Here is a 20,080-nt window from a genome sequence, read left to right as displayed (position 1 = left end):
GTTTATTCTTGTACCATCTGTGTAGGGAAAGAGAGGTCTGATGATTCCTTGGGAGAGTAGGTGAGCACCAAAGGGAAGGATTATGTTTAAACTAGAAACACTTGAACATGTTTATGAAGAAGAAGGATGGAGGGAGGGAGATTAAGGATGTCTAAAAGAGGAGATTGATGGGGGGATTTAGCACACAGCAGAGGGGGTTGGCCTTTAAAGGAAGAATCCCTGTCCCTCAAAGCTAACAGAAAGGAAGCTAGAAAAGATGTATTTTAAGGTAGATCAGCAAATGCAGGAGGTTCTGGCTCATGGGGCCTTTATTTTCTCTTTGGATTCTGAGAAAACATCAGGTGCCAAGACGGAGAAATCTGAAGGCCATGTGGGAAGCTTACGGTCTGTATTTGGAATTTTAAAACAAAGAGCCTGCAAGGAGCTCACCGGAGGCAAGAGAAAGCACCAAGGAGCAGCTCTGAACTAAGCTTGTGGGGGTACTGGGCAGTGCAGGAAAAGGATCCTTTCCCACTTCACTGGAGCCCTCACAGTCTGCTTCTGCTGGGCCTGAGTCAGCTGCGGAAGGAGAGAAAGGAGGCAGATCAGGCAAAGGATACAGAACTGCTGATGGACATGTCACACGAGGGGTTAGCCAGGGAGCAGGTTGCGTGTAGATTGGAATTTGGGCCACCACAGGTCTCTGTGAGGTCAAAGAGCACGTTTGGTGGGAAGAACGCTAAAGGGAAGAAAAGGAAACCACGGTCTGAGAGGATTTCTGAAGGAGAGTTTGAGAAGGTACAAATATGAGTGATGACGAAGCCCAGGGTGGCCCAAAAAGACCTAGAGGGGTGAGGTGAATGGCACGAAAGAGAGCTAGGAACCAAGAGATCAAGGCTAGACAGAGCTCCGCACCAGAGACCCCCTCATGTAAGGGGAATGACTGGGCTTTCTGGGGACTGGCCTGTAGGGTGGGGAGAGGCAGAGTGACATGTCTGTGTCCTTATCCCCAGGCCCCATTAGTATGTTATACCTCACGGAGCAGAGGGATTTTGCAGATGTGATTCAGTTAAGCACTTTGAAATGGGAGATTATTCTGGATTATCCAGGCAGCATCAAAGTAACGACAAAGGTCCATAAAAGAGAAAAAGGAGACAAAAGAGCAAAAATAGAAGAGATGACAATGAAGCTGAGGTCTGAGTGATGCGATTTCCAGCTCTGGAGGTGGAAGAAGGGGTCACAAACAAGTAGATGCAAGTAGCTGATAGGAGGTGGACAAGGAGGTGGAAGAAACAGCTTCCCCTCCAGCCTCCAGTGGGAATGCAGACAGGCCAACGCCTTGATTCTGGCCCCGTGTGGGCTGGGCTTCTGGCCTCCAGAGCTGTGAGATAATAAATGTATGATGTTTTATGCCCTTTGGTTTCCTAGTGCTGCTGTAACAAATAACCACAAACTAATAGAGATGGGAAGCTGGTTGATACAAATTTCTTCAAAGGAAGGGATTTTGAAAGAAGAGCGGTACTCTGTCGGCAGAAACCTCCAGAGACAGAAGAAATCACCTCTGGCCACCAGATAGAGCACATGTGCAAGGACAAGCTGCCTCCACTTGGGGGACAGTTCTTGAGGGAAATTCAAGTTTCCGTTCAAGCCAAGAAGGAGAGAGGAAGTGACTGGGAAGGTTAAATGTAGGGGACTATTTTAATTTTGGCTCTAGAACAAGAACTTTCTAAATGTCTAATCTAAATAGACAGAAGTCAGGTCCTGGAAGGAGACCAAATTGAACAGGAATAAGAACACTTAACAAAATCTGTATAGGGTAGCATGCTGTGTGTACACCATGGGCCATTACTGAGTATCACAGGAAAAGGAGGCAGGGCCTTGGGAGGCGGATATAAAGGCCAGAGATGGAACTTCGCTCAGCAGTTTTAAGATGACTTTGGCTCCCTTTTCAATTTAGCTGGCTAGGTTTCATGCATATTGCCTGCGTCTGCTGGTCTTAGTCAAATTCCAAAATAAACCTTTTGCTTTCTAAAGGACTGAGACCAACTTTATGCAGAGCAGCCCTTCATATGCAATGCTAATTAATAATTGTCATAAACAAGTAAAAAATAAACTAATTTTTTCAGAAGTTATAATAAAAATTTGTTTCTGATTAGAGAATGTTTTGCCATATTAGGATCTTGAGTGCTCGAAGGATTTAACTGAATTAAGGTAAGTCACCAAGTGCTTGAAATCTCCCTGTGAGAACTAAATCAAACTGGACAGAAGGGGCCTTCCACACAAATAGATGTGTAACTGTCAGATCCCAGCCCCTTAGTCCTGGTAAGCTGTGCTCAACCATGTGTGAGTCAAGGGCCTTCTTTTTTACTGCCAGCAAAGGCCCAAAACAAAACAGGCTTAGATTCTTCTAGGCCTACCCCCTGAATACGGGTCTTTGGATAGTACCAACTCCATGCGAAGGGGAAGCAGGAAAAGGAGAAGCCAAAGGGAAGAACAAAGAAAGAGGGCATTTCTCTAGAAGAAAGGGAGTGGAGCTGGCCTTCAACCCCCTCCCTCTGGCCTCCACCTGGGTGGCTGTTCCTTCCGAGTAAATGGTCTCCCCAGTCTCTGTTACCACCCCTGCTGCAAAGAAAAGAAAAAGAACCCAAGCAAGGCAACAAAAAGATAGAAATCCAAGAGACTAGCCGTTGGCAAGCTAAAAGCAAAAGCTTTTAACATTTTGTTAATGTATGGGAGGTTCTGCCCCTTCATGCCATGGCCCAATTCTGTCCTTGACTCACCCCTGTCAGGCACTCCCCTCCCTGGGGTGGAGGAAGAGGGTGGGGAGCATTGACTTTCTCCCTACAAACCAGCCAGTAAATATTCCCTTTCAAACTTCAAGTTCTTAAACTAGAAGTTATTGATATACATGTTTCCTGTGTCTATGTTCCTGCATTTGTTCCTCCCTGTGTACAAAGCTAAGTAATGAAGCACTTTCATTAAAGTTAGCATATTTAAAAACATTTGCATCTCCTGGTTTCCCGGTGGACCAAGGCGTGCATTTTCAGGAGCCAGCTGGCGTTTATTTGTACAGTGGTGTATCAGGTGCAAGAAGGATAATTGACTGCCTTTCAAATACTTATTTCTTGTCCTTGAAGTGGGTGCACCCACACCAGCACCAGGGAGCCTGGCTGCCTTCATCTCTCGCCGGAGACTGGCATGGGCTAGTTAACAGTCTCCAAAGCCAGATGCAGAATTCGCTGTCTTGGAACCGCTTGTTGGTGAGGCCTGAGGAGCTGTGCAGGGGGACGTGGATGAAGCCCCTGCCGAGTTCAGAGGCAGTAGAAGCAGGTGAGACACAGAAACACTGCAGTGCCCACGTGCCGGGTCACTGTGATGCTCAATCTCATGATAGTTATTCTTGGTGCAGGAAGAGCACAGAGGTTATTCTGAGTTATTTAACCACTTTCCTTTTATAAATAGAGAACTGAGTAGTCTCAAGGCTGGTCCTTACCTTTCTGGATAAAGGAAAAGGTACAACAGGGCTGGCCTCGTGAGAAGGCAACCTGTACAGTTAGACAGCGTCCTGCACTTAGAAGGGCCCTGTGCTTGGCTTAAAGCTCTATTGCTGCTGTCATGAAATTCTTGGCTTTAAAAAAAAAATCAAAGTATAATTGACAATATTTTATGTACAACACAGTGACTTGACATTTGTATACACTGTGAACTGATACCCCAATAAGTCTACTTGCTATCTGTCCCCACATCATGTTAACATTATTATTTACTGTATTCTGCATACTGTCCATTACATCCCTGGACTTACAACAGGAATTTCATACTCTTGATCCCCTTCACTCATTTTGCCCCTAACCCTCCTCCCCTCTGGCAACCACCATTCTGTTCTCTGTTATCTATGAGTCAATTTTGGTTTTGTTTGTTTGTTTGTTTTGCTTTTTAGAGCCCACTTATAAATGAAATCATGGTATTTGTCTTTCTTTGACTTATTTCACTTTTAATAATACTGATTTTTTAATTGAACTGCAGTTGACATACAATGTTATATTGATTTCAGGTGCACAACATAGTGATTGAACAATTATATACATTACAAAATGCTTACCTCAAGTGTAGTTACCATCTAAGTAACCTGAATGAGGGGCTCAGCATTTTCATTTTGCAATGGGCTCTGCAAATTATGTAGCCTATTCTTGTCCCCAATGTGGTTCCTTTGATTAAGAGCTGTCTAATTTTAGGGTCACTTCTTTTATAGGTTTCCTGAGGATGTGGACTTTTTTTTTAAAATCTTTTTCGCCTGGGCCTAGAAGAATGCCTGACATACTATAAATGGTCAATGTTTGCTGAATGATTAGATGCTTGAAAGAGGCCTCCAGGATATTCCCATAGGCAAGGTAACAAGCAGATTATTGGGATAGTGCCACATTTGGTATCAAATTTACCATAAAAGGGATCATTAATTCTAGACACTTCTACCCTCCCTCCTCCTCAACCACTTCTCTCTGTCTGAGCCGTAAGCTGCTTTAATGCTTGATTGCCCACACTGTTTTCTGTTCATCTGATTCCGTAAGCCGAGCAGGGAACCTGGTACTGCCCCAGACAACCACATAAATGGACCATGCTGAGCGGCTTCTGTTATTAGGATTCAGGTAGACAGTTTTGGGGCCTAGGCATGCGTCACCTTGGCCAACTGAGCTGTGGGGTCTTACAGAAGTAAATGTGAGAACAAACATCATGACTTCTAAGATGATTATATAAAGAGGTGCTGTCCTGCCCACACTTGGTGGTTGGACCATGAATCTGGCAGTTGTGAGGACCGGCAGCACCGTAAGAGCTGCATCTGTGCTGTGGGTCAGGGGGAGGTGCTTCGCAGGGACACTGAAGGTGTCCAGACTAACAATTTTTATTACATTTTAAAAAATTAGAGGAGAACCAAACTGGGGACCACAAACGGATTCATTTCCAATGATTGCCTGGAACACCGTTCTGAGCACTGTTCTAAGAAAAGAACACAGTGATGAGTTAGCAATGCATGCATGGACATTTATGTTTGCATTTGAATCTAGCACAGTATCAAATACAAACACAAAAACGAACTTGCATTTGTTGACTGAATCCATAGATCAATGATGATTTGCCATTGAAGTGATGATTCAGAACATGCCACCCCCCAAATATGCCCTTTTGGCACATTGGTTATTTTAAGCTGAAGGCATCTGAGAAACGGCAGACACAGGAAGGCCTCTCTCACTCGCCCTTGCTACTGAAAAGCAAGTCATTAAATTTCCCAGGAGAAAGATGCCTTCCCCATACCAGGAACAGAAGAACATTCTTACCACCAGAGACTGAGGGCGATGCCTAAAAGGACCTGTACAAGAAACCTGCTAAAATATCCCGGATCTTCCATTAGTTTCCCCCATATATTTCCTAGTCACCATCTCAATTTACTGCCTCCCCGCCCAAGCCCCTTGGTCTTGTTGCATTCCCCAAATGTATAGTTCTTTGCATAAAATGGTATATAAGCTTTTTGGCCTAATGGCTTCTTCAGGTCTTTCTTTCTGAAGACTCCTGTGTACATGTAAAAATATTAAATTGGTGTGCTTTCCCCCCATCAATCTGTTTTATGTTGGTTTAAATTTTAGGCTCCACATTGTAGGGCCTAAGTAGAAGGAAGTTTTTCCTCCCCTACACCATCAACACTCTAAGTCTGTCCCTGGAACTAACTAGGTAATTTTGAACACATTTTTTGGCATGAGCTTCAGTTTCCTTAGCTCTAATAGGAGTTGAAATATCTTCCAGTCTTAATATTCTGTAATCACATCAATCTCTTTGCAAAACGAAGACTGCTTATGTTAAACAATACCCGCTCACAATTCCATTTTGTCTGCATATGCCTAAGGCTCCATTTCTTTGAATCTTCGTTGTGGGGACCTGTCTCAATTTCTTTTATTTATTTATTTTTCTTGTTCATTAAAAAAATTTTTTTATTAACCTACAATTGATATACACACTTATGAAGGTTTCACATGAAAAAACAATATGGTTACTACAGTTACCCATATTATCAAGTCCCCACCCTACCCCAATGCAGTCACTGTCCATCAGTGCAGCAAGATGCCACAGATTCACTATGTGCCTTCTCTCTGCTACACTGTTCTCCCCGTGATCCCCCACATCATGTGTACTAAACATAATACTCCTCAATCCCCTTCTCCCTCCCTCCCCACCCACCCTCCCATACCCCTCCCCTTTGGTAACCACTAGTTCATTCTTGGAGTCTCTGAGTCAGTCTGCTGCCATTTTGTTCCTTCAGTTTTGCTTCATTGTTATACTCCACAAATGAGTGAAATCATTTGGTACTTGTCTTTCTCTGTCTGGCTTATTTCACTGAGCATAATGTCCTCTAGCTCCATCCATGTTGTTGCAAATGGTAGGATTTGTTTCTTTCTTATGGCTGAATAGTATTCCGTTGTGTATATGTACCACCTCTTTATCCATTCATCTACTGATGGACACTTAGGTTGCTTCCATATCTTGGCTATTGTAAAAAGTGCTTCAATAAACGTAGGGATGCATATGTCTTTTTGAATCTGGGAAGTTGTATTCTTTGGGTAAATTCCAAGGAGTGGGATTACTGGGTCAAATGGTATTTCTATTTTTAGTTTTTTGAGAACCTCCATATTGCTTTCCACAATGGTTGAACTAGCTTACATTCCCACTAGCAGTGTAGGAGGGTTCCCCTTTCTCCGCATTCTCGCTAGCATTTGTTGTTCTTAGTCTTTTTGATGCTGGCCATCCTTACTGGTGTGAGGTGATATCTCATTGTGGTTTTAATTTGCATTTCCCTGACGATTAGCAATGTTGAGCATCTCCTCATGAGTCTGTTGGCCGTCTGAATTTCTTCTTTGGAGAACTGTCTCTTCATCTCCTCTTCCCATTTGTTAATCGGGCTATTTGCTTTTTGGGTGTTGAGTCCATTTCTAATACAGCAAAGTATGTGGTATATTTTTCGGAGAATTACCAAAACACAATTTCTTCTTAATAATGGATTGTGGCAAATCTGGACTGTGGCTAAGGATGAGAATGGGGATTTCAAGAATTACTTCTTGACATGACCAGTATCACTTAGGACCTAAACTCACAGCATTATATTTTTAATGTTTTATAAATTTGAGATATGATTCTCTCCAGAGATAAAGTGATTTTTTTTCAATATGAAAATAATGTCTGTTTATTACCAACTTTCATCAGGAAGGCAGCAATTCCCTTGAACACAGAAATTCCTATGCCTTTGTTTTTCTTTTTCTGTTTTGGAATATAGTTGATATGCAATATTATATTGGTTTCATATGTACAACAAAGTGACTTAATAATTATGTATGTTACTAGATGCTTGCCATGACAGTGTAGTTACCCCATTACCATACCGAGATACTGCAATATTATTGGTTATATTCTCTATCTTGTACTTCCATTCCTATGACTAACTTATTTTACAGTTTAGTTTGTACCTTTTTATCCCCTTCACCTATTTCACTCACTTTGCTACCCCCTCCCTGCAGACCAACAGTCTGTTGTCTATAACTTGTGTGTCTATTTCTTATTTGTTTATTTGTTTAGATCCCACCAATGAGTGAAGTCATGGTATTTTTCTTCGTCTGGCTTATTTCACTCAGTGTGATGCCCTCTAGGTCTATCCATGTTGTCACAAATGGCAAGACTTCCTTCTTTTTTATGGCTGAGTAATATTCCATTATATATACATACCACATCTTTATCCATCTATCACTGGGCACTTGGGTTGCTTCCATATCTAGGCTATTGTCAATAATGCAATGAACATAGGTGTGTATATATATATATGTTTTTTAATTAGTGATTTTGTTTTTCTGGGGTAAATTCCCAGAAGTAGAAGTTCAGGGTCATATGGTAATTTCTATTTTTAGTTTTTTGAGGAACCTCCATATTGTTTTCCACAATGGCTGGACCAATTTACATTCCCATCAACAGTGTAAGAGGGTTCCCTTTTCTCCACATCCTTACCAATACTTGTCTTTTGGATAGTAGCCATTCTGACTGGTGTGAGGTGATGCCTCATTGTGGTTTTGATTTGCATTTCCTTAATGATTAGTGATGTTGAGCATCTTTTCATGTGATGGACATCTAGATGTTTCCTTTAGAAAAATGTCTATTCAGGTTCTCTGCCCAGTTTTAAATTTGATTTTTTGTTGTTGTTGAGTTGTATGAGTTCTTTATATATTTTGGATATTAACCCCTTATCAGATATATCATTTGCAAATATATTCTCCCATATGGTAGGTTGCCTTTTTGTTTTGTTGATGGTTTCTTTTGCTGTGCAAAAGCTTTTCTGTTTGATGTAGTTCCACTTGTTTATTATTGCTTTTGTTTCCCTTGCCTGGGTAGACATATCCAGAAAGAAATTTTTCATGCTGATGTTCATAAGATTCTTACCTATGCTTTCTTCTAAGTGTTTTATGGTTTCATGTCTTACATTTAGGTCTTTATTTAGAGTTTACTTTTGTATATGGTGTAAGAGAGTGATCTATTTTCATTGTCTTACATGTAGCTGTCTAGTTTTCCCAATGCCACTTATTGAAGAGACTTTTCCCCCATTGTATATTCATGATCCCTTTGTCATATATTAATAGACCATAAATACGTGGGTTTATTTCTGGGCTCCCTATTCTGTTCCATTGATCTATGGGTCTGTTCTTGTGCCAGTACCATACTGTTTTAATCACTGTAGCTTTGTAATATAGCTTGAAAGCTGGTTCTTGAAAGAAGAACTCCCCAGCTTTGTTCTTCTTTCTTAAGACTGCTTTGGCTATTCAGGGTATTTTGTGGTTCCATATAAACTTTAGGATTCTTTGCTCTAGTTCATTGAAAAATGCCATTGGTACTTTGATAGGGATTGCATTGAATCTGTAAATTTTGGGGGCAGGATGGCCATTTTGACAATATTAATTTATCTGTGAGCATGGAATAGATTTCTATTTATTTGAGTCCTCTTCAATTTCTTTCATCAGTGTCTTAGAGTTTTCAGAGTACAGGTCTTTCACCTCTTTGGTTAGGTTTATTCCTGTGTTCTTTATTCATTTTGATGCAATTGTAAATGGAATTATTTTCTTGATATTTCTTTCTGCTAGTTCACTTTTAGTGTATAGGAATGCAACAGATTTCTTTATATTGATTTTGCATCCTGCAACTTTCTTAAATTCAGCTATTAGTTCTAATAGTTTTTGGGCGGAGTCTTTAGGTTTTTATATATATAGTATCATGTCATGTGCAAATAGTGACAGTTTAACTTCTTCCTTACCAATTTGGTTGCCTTTTATTTCTTTATCTTTTCTGATTGCTGTGGCTATAACTTCTGGTAATATGTTGAATAAAAGTGGTGAGAGTAAATATCCTTGTCTTGTTCCAGATCTTTGTATGTTTCTAGGAATTTATCCATTCCTTCTAGGTTGTCAAATTTGTTGGCATATATTTTTTTTTTGTAGAATTCTTAATAATTTTTTGAATTTTTGTGGTATTGGTTGTAACTTCTCCTTTTTCATTTCTGATTTGTTTGTCTCCTCTCTCTTTTCTTTTTCTTGATAAGTCTGGCTAAGGGTTTGTCTATTTTGTTTATCTTCTCAGAGAACCAGCTCTTGGTTTCATTGATTCTTTTTTCTATTGTTTTCTCAGGCTCTATTTTCCCTCTGATCTTCATTATGTCCCTCTTTCTACTAATTTTGAGATTTATTTATTCTTTTCCTAGTTCTTTAGTTGTAGGGTGAGATTGTTAATTTGAGCTTGTTCTTGTTTCTTGAGGTAGGCCTATATTGCTATAAACTTCCCTCTTAGAACCACTTTTGCTGCATCCCACATATTTTGAACTGTTGTGTTTTGTTTTCATTTGTCTCCATGTATTCTTTGATTTCCTCTTTGATCTGTTCCTTGATCCATTGATTATTCAGAAGCATGCTGTTTAGCCTCCATGTGTTTGCTTTTTTCATTTTGTTTCTTGTAATTCATTTCTAATTTCATACTATTGTGGTCTGAGAAGATTCTTGATGTAATTTCGACCTTCTTAAATTTACTGAGACTTGTTTTGTGTCCTAATATGTGATCTTTTTCAGAGAAGTTCTGTGTACACTTGAGAAAAATGTATATCCTGTTGCTTTTAGGTAGGATGTTAATAAATATCTTAATATATGTCTATTAAGCCCATATGGTTTAATGTGTCATTCAATGCCTCTGTTTCCCTTTTTGTTTTCTGTCTGGTTGATCTATTCATTGATGTAAGGCAGGGTTTGTTAACGTCCCCTACTATTATTGTGTTACTGTCAAATTCTCCCTTTAAGTCTGTTAGTTTTTGGTTTATATATTTAGGTGCTCCTATGTTGCATACATAGATTTTTATGATTGTTGTATCCTCTTGTTGGACTGATCTCTTTACCATTTTGTAATGTTCTTCTTTGTCTTTTGTTACTTTCTTTGTTTTGAAGTCTATTTTGTTTGCTATAAGTATTACAACTCCAGCTTTTTTTTCAATCCCTATTTGCATGGGATATCTTTTCTATCCCTTCAATTGCAGTCTGTATATCTTTAGGTCTAAAGTGAGTCTCTTGTAGGCAGCAAATAAATAGATTTCCTTTTACCCATTCAGTCACCCTATGTCTTTTGATTAGAGCATTTAGGCTATTTACGTTTAAAGTAATTATCAATATGTATATCCTTATAGCCATTTTGTTAAATATTTCCTGGTTCTTTTTGTGGGAGTTTTGTTCTTCTCTGATCCTTTCTTCCTTTTTTTGGTCTCTTTTGTTTTAAGACTTTCTTTAGTGTTATGGTTGGGTTCCCTTCTCTTTCTTTTCTTCATATCATAAAGTTTTGGTTTGTGGTTATCGTGGATTTCTTAAATTACATCCTATGAATATAACAATCTGTAATAAGCTGATGGTCACTTAACTTCCTATGCAGTCTAACAGCACTACGTTTCTTACACTCCCTCCTCCACATTTTATGTGTGTAATATCTTCTTTTACACCTTTTTATTAAGTGATTCCCTTAACTAATTTTAGATGTATTTGCTTTTGCTGCTTTTGTCTTTTTGACCTTCATACTAGTTTTTAAGTAATTGATCTACCACCTCTGACTGAATGGATAAAAGAAAATCCATATATTTATATGTTTGCTTTACCAGTGAAAATTTTTCCCTTTCTTAAATTCTTGCTTCAATTTAGGGTCTTTCTTTTCCTCTTAAAGAAGTCCCTTTAACACTTTTTTGTAAGGCTGGTTTAGTAGTGGTGGACTCTTTTAAGTTATGTTTATCTGTGAAGCTCTTTATCTCTCCAATTCTGAATGATAACCTTGTTGGCAAGAGTATTCTTGGTTGGAGGGATTTTTCCCCTTTTTTTTTTCATTCAGTACTTTGAATATATGGCTTCTGGCCTGTAGAGTTTCTGCAGAAAAAAATCAACTGATAACCTTATGGAATTTCTCTTATATGTAATTTGTTGCTTTTCTCTTGCTGCTTTTAAGATTCTCTTAGTCTTTGATCTTTGACATTTTGATTACAGTGTGTCTTGGTGTGAACCTCCTTGGGTTCATCTTGTTTGGTACTCTCTGTGCTTCCTGGACCTGGTAGATGGTTTCCTTCCCCAGGTTAGGGAAGTTTTCATATACTATCTCTCAAATAAATTTTCTTCACCTTTCTCTCTTCCTCTTGGACTCCTAATGTGGTTGTTAGGATGTTTGATGTTGTCCCAGAGTTCTCTCACCCTCTCCTCATTTCTAATTCATTTTTCCTTCTGCTGTTGAGCTTGAGTTCTTTCCATTACTCTATCTTCCAAGTCTCTGATCCATTCTTCTGTGTCTTCTAGTCTGCTGTTCATTCCCTTCAGTGTATTTTTACTCACTTGATTGAATTCTTCATTTCTGATTGTTGTGTTGTAGACTTTCTCTTTTTTGAGGTCCATCTTGAGTTGTGCTATTGTTTTCCCAAGTCCAGTGAGAATCTTTATAACCATTGCCTTAAACCCTTCATCAGGTAAATTGGTTAACTCTGTTTCATTTAGTTTTTTTTCCTTGTTATATCATTTGGAACATATTCCTCTGTCTCCTCATTTTGTATGACTTTCTGTGCTTGGTTCTTTGAATTAGCTGAAAGGGCTTGCTCTCCCAGTCTTGAAGGACTGGTCTAGTGTAGGAGAGTCCCCTGTGTAGACTGCATGTGCCTCATAATATTGGCAAGCTGGAGGCTGAGTAAATGTGAGACAGACTGTGCTTGGACTCCGAGGGTGTGGTCCCAGGGGCACAGCATTGGGAGCCCATTGGAGGGCCTTCTGGGTAGACACTTGTGGGTTCTGCACTGGCAGGGAGTTGGTAATGGGCCAGTGATGGGTGTGGGGCACAATCCAGGTAACACCCGGATTGGTGGCAGCTGAATCCCCTATGCCTCCTAACTGTATTCCTGTGTATACTCTGGGCTTCTTGGGACTGCTCTGGGTAATTTCTGTCTCAGGTGCCCACCAGGTCCTGCTGACAGCATGGAGGAAGACTTCAGGCATTTTCCCCCTCAGTCCCCTGCTTTGGGATGCTCTGGGGAATTTCTGCATCTGTACCCACCAATCTTGCTGGCTGCCAAGATCAGGCACTGTGCATGCACATGTTCCTCTATGGCCACTGTGTGCTCTGGGCTACTCCAGGGAATTCCCCTGATGATGCCTGCTAGGTCCCACTTGTGACCAGGGATCAGACCTGGTATGCGTGTTTCCCTGCGGTGCTCTGGGGAGTTCCCTCAGTGGCACCAGCCCACAGATTTGTGCAACCTCCCTGTGAGCTGGGGAACTTTCACATCCTGTTGAAGAGGGCTGGGCTAGTGGAAAACAAAGGCAAAAAGGTGGGTCTGCTGGATTGCACCCAGATCCTACTCTTAGCTGCACTGAGATGTGCAGTAGGAGTGTAAAGGTGCTGACTGACTCCTCCTACCCCAGGTTGGCTCCAGTGTTTCCCTTGCCATTTGGTGGATGTTTAGTTCTGAGACTTAGATTCTTTCACTATTTGAACTTTAAACCACAAGATTTTTTTCTGCACCTCAGGGCAGGAAGTCTATGCCTGGCTTTCTCAGCAATATCCCTCCTATAACCCTCTGCATGTGACTGTGCTGGGCATTGTGTCTCTGTCATTACCATGTCTCTGTCTCTCTTGCTATTTTGTTTTTATTAATTTGATCTTTCTGTCCCTCACTGTATAGGTGTTCACTTTAGTCTCCATTCTTCTTCAGTGTGAAATGCTCTGTGTGTAGGTGTAGATTTGTTGTGTAGGTAGAAGGTGGATTCAGGTTCTCTCTATTCTGCCATCTTCCAAGATATGTGATTCTTTAGGATAAAAACTGAAAGCAGAGACATTTTCCTTTCACTATGGCTTCTGTGGAGGGGCTAAACTAGAATGTAATTAATTGCTCACTACATTTTTTTCTTTCCTCTTCCCAGTAACTATCCATCATTTCTGTACCTCCCCATCTCAGATGCAAACAATATGCTTTCATCCTAACTCCAAGAGAAGCCGCCTAGGGAACTCCTCAGGAAGATAGCAGATAACCAGAGAGGACAATAGAGGTATTTAGGAGGAACTGGGATGTGGTGGGTTTTCCATTATTTTGTTTATTTTGTTTGTTTTTAAATAATAAAGGAATCAAAGAGTCACAGGGATCATGTGCAGCTAGCCTGGTGCTCTTGCATCAGAGGAATTGTCTAATTTAGGAAAAGCATCAGATATCAGGAAAACTCATTGACCACATAGGCACTCACGTGCAGAATAGACAATTGCCATTTTGGGTGATTTCAAGGACCCTCGGACTTCTTCCTGATCTACATGATTTCTCATTTAATCTGCCTTGATCTCTGAACAGCTTCTTTAGAGATTCATTCTTTGGAGTTAAAGTTTTGCCCCCTAATGAAAATAAAGTGCTCATGGGAGAGATACATTAAATGACTGTATCATTTAACTATTAATGATACATTAACTATTAGCTGTCATTTTCTTTAAGTTTATTTTTATTGCAAAAGTAATATGCTTTTCTGGGTAAAAAACTAAACATTAAAGATAATGCTAAGCATCCCTTGATCCGTGTTGCACAAATTTACATTGACTTTGAACACAGTGGGTTGTGTGATATTGATCCAGAGACCCTGCCCATGACCACCTGCTCCCCTGTCCTCCTGCCAGAGGAAAACATTGCTATCAGTTTGACTTAAATCCCCCTAGACTTTATTCTGTGCATTTGTATATAAACAAGCACTGCTCCTTTTTATACTCCTTGTCATGGACCTACATCTCAGAGGGAACCACTTAGAACAATTTCTGCTTTAAATTCTTCTGATTGCTGTTTTTATGTCTATATATTTCTTGATTTACCAGCTTGAAACATTGCCTTTTAGCTTCTCCCTGCCAGCTATGAACCTGCTTTCCCTCCTGTCACAGCTTTAGCACCATTTTCAGTTCCTCCACTGGTCACATCTGTGCGTTCAAGTCCCCGACTCAACCTGTGCTTCTCTTTCCATCAATGCAGACAATGCCTCTCAAATCCGTCTTTGGAAAGACAGTCACTTCCAGAACTGGCCCACACAGTCTGCCTTGAGATCTTCCACTCTCTCCTTTGGGGCCTCTTTGCTGTTAAAGGCTGTCAGGGCTGGTTTTTCCCTCTGTGCAGGCTGGAAAGGACACTGTATCATACTCCTTAGCTCGGGAAGAGAAATCCCAGCTTTTGAGGGGATTGTCACTGAGAATGCTCCTACCCAGTTGATGGGTAATTGTGTCCACGTGGTGAGGCTGTGGTGACTTGTTGTTTAGTCAAACACTAGTCTGGATGTGACTGTGAAGGTTTTTTTTTTTTTTACCTGTAATTAGCATTTCCTATCAATAAACATTATGTAAAGCAGCTTACCCTTCATAATGTGGGTGGATCTCATTTGATAGGTTGGAAGCCTTAAGAGTACAGATGAGGTTTACTAAAGAAATCCTGCCTCAAGACTGCAACATCAAGACCCTGCCTGGGTTTCCAGGGGCCATCTGCCTACAGATTTTGGACTTGTCAGACCCCACAGTTGTAGGAGCCACTTGCGTAAAATAAATCTCTATCTCCCTGTCTGCATCCATTTAAATGATTCTGTGTCTTTGGAGAGCACTGATACACCAAAGAAAGCCAATTTTTTCCATGCTGATGCCAGGGTTCTTGTTCACTGAGCGGAAGATGAACTTCGCAAACAGCCAAGGTAGGAGAGCGAGGCAGAGGCTTTTATTTATAGAGAGAAAGCAAGAGGACAGAGCTCCTGGCTCAGGCCAGGAGGGGACGAGAGAGCCCCCGGGTGGCGCATTGTCTAAGGGTTTTATAGGCAATTGAGAGACAAAGGGCTGGGGATGTACACCTGCCAAGTGGTCGCAAATACTTTTGAAGAAACACTAACTTTCTTATTAGTCTTCCTGGTTATTTACAAGAATTTTACTGCTCTGATTTCCTCCCAGGATAGCAACTTCCTGGTCTGGGAGCCTTATCACTCAAGGCTGCCTGCTTTGCTCCCAAGGTGGGCTGAGTTATTGTCTTTATGTTAAGAAACTTTTTTTTAACTAATTGGGTTTTAAGATGGAATCCTTCCTGTTTTTACCATGTTGTTTTGGGCTTGCTTGCTACATTGTCCAAGTTGCAACAAATCATTTGTTTAGGGTTGGAGGAAGAAAAGCAACATTTGGGTAAAGTTAGAAAAATAAGCTGGGCCCCCCAGCAGGCCAAAGCAAATCCCACAGTGGATTATCTTGCTTTTGTTTTTTTTCCAGAGGCCCTCACCCTACTGTAAACCCACGGTCCCTGTCTCAATGGGACCCAAATTACTATCACCAAATTACTCTGGGACTGGAGCTAAGCTGTGACAGGGCATACACACCACACATAGCCCAAGGAGAAAGATAAGCCATAAACCTTTAAGAACTGAAATATAACAGCCCGTTCCCCACCTCCTACGTTAAGGATGGGACACCAAAACATGTGTATCCCGAAGGTTGGATCCTTGCAGAAATATCCTATTTTGCAGCCCCTCTCCTGTCCCTTTCATATGCAAGAACCCGGGATGAGGATTGAGGCTGGAGAACAGCAGGGATCCTAACTTCATCAACAGAGTCACTTTTATCTGGACTAGGGCCTAAGGCTGCCTGTAAGGTGTGGTAGCCACTCCCAAGAAGGAATCATCTACTGAACAGGCAGCTCCTTAACTGAGGTGTGCCTCAGGGAGAGTGGATGTGGGAATTTGCCTGAGTCAGTATCTAATTCCGGGGTCAAGATACCAGGTTGGACCTGGGCACAGCTGGAAAGTGAGAGATTCCTCGGCCTCCTGTTGCCAAGGGGAATTTCTTCCTTTTCTCCCTGGCTCATTACTTTAGCGCTTGTGAAAGCAGTTGTTGTCTAGAGAGTATCCTCTTGGGGCCCCCAGATTAGTCCTTGGTCTGCTCATTTCCTTTATTTCCCACTCAGCCCACTTGTTCTTATGACTTCAGTGATCACCCCTCTGCTGCTGGCTTCCAGCCCCACTACTCACTGCCTCACTGCCAATCGCAGCCCCCTCAGTCCCGCTCCCTAAGACATCCACCCCTGATCCATTCCCAACTAGCTCCTTTCTGCAGTTCTAGCTTGCCTCACACTGTATGCAAAATGCTAGCTGCTGGACCAGCTCCCAAAGATTTACACAAACCCCTCCTGTTTCCTGCCTCTAAACCACTGTTGTCTACTCTTCCCTTCACTCACAGAGATCTGTCCTGCTCCATCTCCCATATCCTCCATCTGCTCCTGCTGCTTTCTAGTTTATAGCTGCAACACAAGCTTTAGATGCATATCCCCTAGATTGAATTATGGTAATTGCCTTCCCGGCCCCATTACCACAGCCTCCATGAGAGACACTCTTATCTTTCTCCCTGGACCATACCCCTAGTTGTGGGTACTTTTTGCCCAGTCTCCTCATGAAGGTAAGAGGTCTAGATATATGCAGATCTCACACCCTCATTTCCCAGTGTCCAAAATCAAGGTCATTAGCAACCTCCTATCCTCCTCCCATTCTTAATTCTCTGCTTCTCACTACCAAGGTTTGAAAGTTTAAAGACATTTTGAAACCAGCCATCTCCTTTATCCTCTAATTCCATATAGCACCAAACCCCAGCACTTCCATGTTTCTACTTCATGCCTAAACCAGGCCCTCCTCACCACCCACACAGGGGTTCCCACTCGGTCTCCTGACCTCCGTTCTTCCCCTGCCACCCACCTTGCATATCACTGCCTTATCAGTCTTCCTGAAATACCTCTTCATCTTCTCATCCACTCCTCTAGAGACTTTCAGAGCTCATTGTTTTCAAGCCTCAACTTGACGCGCTGCAGAGGAGGGTCATGCTGAAATGGGATAGCATTAGAGCTCCACGTGTCTATACTAGCCCTGGAGGCTGGGCAAATGAACTTCCTTGAATCCTAGTTTTCTTATTTTACTATAGTGATAATGCGAAAGCACTTTTTATTTATTTTTTATTACAAGGCATTATAAAAATATGAGGTCTAGTTGGGGTATTAACATATTCTTTTGTCCGGATTTTAAGCTTCCCCATAAACTGGTCCCCAGGCATTTGGAAGAGTCCCCTAAATCCTGATCTTGGAATTCCCAAGGCAGAGGCTCCCAGGACACGGCTGGAGTACACTGAATTACTTCCAGATACTGAATTTCCCAAATGGACATTCCCCCTTGTAAAGTGGTTGTAATCTGGGAAGAGGTGTCTTTGGGATCAGAAAGCAGAGTTTTGTGATCCTTGCATACAGGGGTGGTGATTAAAGCCACTGCCAACAGTGAGCTTGCCCAGGGAGAGGAAAGGGTTGAGAAGAGGACTGAGAACAGGGTCAAGAGCGACCCAGCACAGGGCTAGGTCATTTATTAGGCTTCCAAGAGCCTTGCTCAGTGCCTATAGCATACAGTGCCTACAGTTCTCAGTTTTTTGAATTGCATTCCATTAAGTAGTATATGTTTCATTCATTCATTGATCCATTTTCTAAATAGATGTTTATTAAATATCTAAAAAGCATTAGGTTATATGCTAGATATTGAGGGTACATCAGTGCTCAAAATAAACATGGTCCTGGTAGTTTAGAGTTATGGTGTGGGAGATTAGACACAGGCTTTAATCAAATAATCTCAACTATATAACCACCACCATCTAATATGTGTGGTGGTATGAGGTAGTCTAGAGTGTCAGGGAATGTGTTTCTAAAAGCGTGATATTTAAGCTCAGATCTAAAGACTTGGCTGAGTGAGTTGTGAGGACGTTCAGTACATTCTTATCAGTAGTGACTGGTGGCCTCTGTAGCTCTCCCTGGGAAGAGACTCTCATAGGGAATTTCTGGGTGCCAGGAAGCAAGGTTGGATCAGATGCAGGATGCTGGGCTATTTACTTGCTTTTCTGCAAGTAAAACTTAGTAGAGTTTCTCCAATAACTCTGTGCAGGGTGTGCCCTGCTGGGTATGTAAAGTTGTCTTACTTAAGAGGAATTATATTAAAAACCTGAGTTTGAAAGTTACTTGGAACATATTGCAAAAGCACAAAGTTTAAGCCCCATTTAAACAATCCAAACATTGTCCTCCAAAGTCACATACTTGGGCATGTCTTTGGGACAGTCGCAGTGGAGACCCCGGACTTAGAACCCATCTAACCCAGCCTCTGGCTCCATCCTGTCTGGGAACAATAGCACACATGTTTGGCAACAGGCAAGAGAGTTCAGCGTGTAGCTAATACCTCCCCTTTATATAACATAAGGTTTTCAACTGCTGGATTTTCACACCCTACAATGTTATTAATTCTCTTTGTCACTTGAAGGACACGAGGCGAAGGAGGTTAAGGATTAAAGGGAATATGTGAGAAAAGCATTTTTCTTGTTTCACTTTTGTAATCTTAAAGTAAAATAATGCTTAGGAAGATGGGATGGAATTTCCCAGCAGAAACCACAGGATCAGGTTGCAGTGTAAACTGGGTGTCATGGAAAACAATAGCAATATGCTTTATTAGGTGCTCGCTCAGTCCAACCATTAAAAGGCCTCTCATGGATGCCCGAATTTTCCAAGGCTTTTCTCAGACTGTGCTCCAGGTATTTTTTTCCCCCTCCTCTTTTAACACCTTGTACAAAAGAATGATCTAATCATAAAGAAGTATGTACATGTGGGAAATAAAAAATAAATTATGGAAGCAAATAATGATCCCTGTGAGAAAAACAGCTTATGTTTAGCATCCTGTATTTTCACCTTGCTTTCTTTTGCAGCTTTTCTATATGCAGTTTATGTTTAGCATCCTGTATTTTCATCTTGCTTTCTTTTGTTTGTTTCTTTAATGTTTTCTTCTCATCTGTCTTTTGAGCATATCACAAACCATTTGGGAAGCTCTTTATTGTTCATGTTTCTCAGCGATTTCATATCTGTTATTTTTACATTTTATAACATTGAGGGGGACAGTTCATAAAATATTAATTACTTCATACAATTCAGAGCTGTGATGTCCTGTAAGTAACTATCTGGATCACAGCTGGGTTATTAAACTAGTTAAATAGTTTGAAAGGGCACTTAAAGTTTGAAGTTATTCTATTTATTTGCTTTCACTTCCTGCTCTTTTAATTATTAGATTCTTCCTTTAATTTAGCAAAGAGATTTGTTCCTCCTGCTTTTTTATTTGCTAGCTTGTGAAATCTCTATCAAGTTGCAATGCTTACAGCTCTGAATACTGAGCTGGACTCACCCAGGGCCTAATTTTGTCCTTGATATCCGCAAGTTACAAACCCTCATCCCACGCACTGTTTTTCTTCAGTCATTTTTGTATATGTGCCCAGATGTTTCACAGGTATACTAAAGAATATAAAAATGCAGTACCCCAGGGTTTGGAGAACATATCCCCAAACCAAAATGCTTTTGTTTTATGACTGTCCTTGCTCTGAAAACAGCATGTTTTCATGGTGTTGAAGAGGCTGGAGCAAGGGACTAAAAGAAGACCAGTGGTAAAGTGGAAAGAAGATAAAACTGGCCAGGATCCTA

The sequence above is a fragment of the Manis pentadactyla genome, chromosome 10 (genome assembly GCF_030020395.1).
Source record: "Manis pentadactyla isolate mManPen7 chromosome 10, mManPen7.hap1, whole genome shotgun sequence".
Classification (NCBI taxonomy): Eukaryota; Metazoa; Chordata; class Mammalia; order Pholidota; family Manidae; genus Manis; species Manis pentadactyla.
The sequence above is the reverse complement of the archived record's forward strand: the minus strand, read 5'-3'. Positions refer to the sequence as shown.